The 1,476-nt window shown below is 46.3% G+C and overlaps 1 pseudogene; it reads left to right on the forward strand.

Moving 5' to 3' along the window:
* The first annotated feature begins 500 nt into the window (after positions 1-500).
* Positions 501-681, forward strand: LOC109446155 (small ribosomal subunit protein uS14; annotated as a pseudogene).
* Positions 682-1,476: the final 795 nt, after the last annotated feature.

The following is a 1,476-nucleotide window of genomic DNA, read 5'->3' on the forward strand; positions in this document are numbered from 1 at the left end:
AGAGGGAGCAGAATTATTCAGGAGGATTATACTGTCACCACTCGACACAATGGGGATTGCTGCTTTTAACTGCCTTAAACAAGTCTTACTTCATACCAGAGCTTCTCCTGAAGAAGGCGTCGCCATGGGAAGTGGATCCTGCCCAGGAGATCAAATCTTTCTTCCTGGCTGGGTCTTTGAGTGCGTGCTCCTTCCCTACACAGCAAAAGAATGGAGGTGGTTCTTAGAATGCACTTGAAATTCTTTGTACCTCTTCATGATTTCCCTGCAGCCAGGCGTCTTGGAAGGCCCAGGAATGAAGGCGCCTCTGGATAAAGTGGCTGTCCTGCCTGAGGGGCTGGGGGACCAGGTCAAGTTTCTGCCTTCCTGTGGGTCTCTACTTCCTCCAGATGCAATGAGGAGCAGTATAGCACCTGGTCAGCCAGCGGCCTCTGGTCACAGCTGGCTCTTCAAGTCACCAGCTATGTGACGTTTGGCCTTGCTGCACCCCTGAGAACAAGATGGGTTGCTAGCAGCTCTACTGGAGCCACCTGCAAAAATTCAGCCAGAGTTCACACTCTTTCTGCATCTGCTCAAACTGGTACCATCTGATCTGGAAATATGGCCTCAATATGGGCCACCAGTTCCCATCAGCACTCAAAGGATATAGGCTTCATCAAGTTGGACTGTGTTCTTCCTTGAACAGATTATCCAAGATTCCTACCTGAGAAAAGAAACAATGCTGGCTCTTTATCCACAGAAACATTTTTATACTCTAAAAAAAAAGTAATATTTTTATAATTTTTTTTATAATCTAAAAAAAAAAGTCGGTATAACTTCCAGCTCACATTGTTATTAAAAGGATAAAATTAGATAATGTATGTAAAGTACTCAGCACAGGTCCTAGCATAGAGTCAGCTCTCATTAAATAATTATTACTATTATTTATTTCTCCAAAAAGTGTGGACAATTTTTAAGGGCCCTCCTAATTGTAATGTTTGAGGAGACATTCACAATATAGCGCATGTTTCTTGCCATGCCCTATACCAGGTGCTAAGGTAGAGACATACCTGGCAAGGGAGTTGGGGGCACGCTCAGCATGGAAGGCAAAAACTCTGCATACTCAAAATCACTCTTAAAATTCCTCCACCAGTAACCGACCTCCCATTCTTCTGCTCCTCCATTCAGAGGTGCTGTCAGAGGTGTCGCTGGAGGGGAGATACATAGTCAGAGCCATGGAGTGACCGTAGCTGAGGGAGATTTCAGAACATGGCATCTTGTCTCCTCCCAGGACCTGGAAGGTGAAAGCCTCAAACTCGCCTCCATTCAGAGTAAAGCTGGGCTCCCTCCTTTGCCTTTGAGCCCTCAGCCCTAGTGCTGGATGAGGAAATGGAGAGCAGCTTAAGTGGTTACCATCCATCAAGTTCAATGTCACCATGAGATGGCCATTGCTCAATGACCAGGAGCATGTTGGGAGTAGGCTCTCCACCCCTCCTG

This window comes from Rhinolophus sinicus, linkage group LG04 (genome assembly GCF_036562045.2).
Source record: "Rhinolophus sinicus isolate RSC01 linkage group LG04, ASM3656204v1, whole genome shotgun sequence".
NCBI lineage: Eukaryota > Metazoa > Chordata > Mammalia > Chiroptera > Rhinolophidae > Rhinolophus > Rhinolophus sinicus.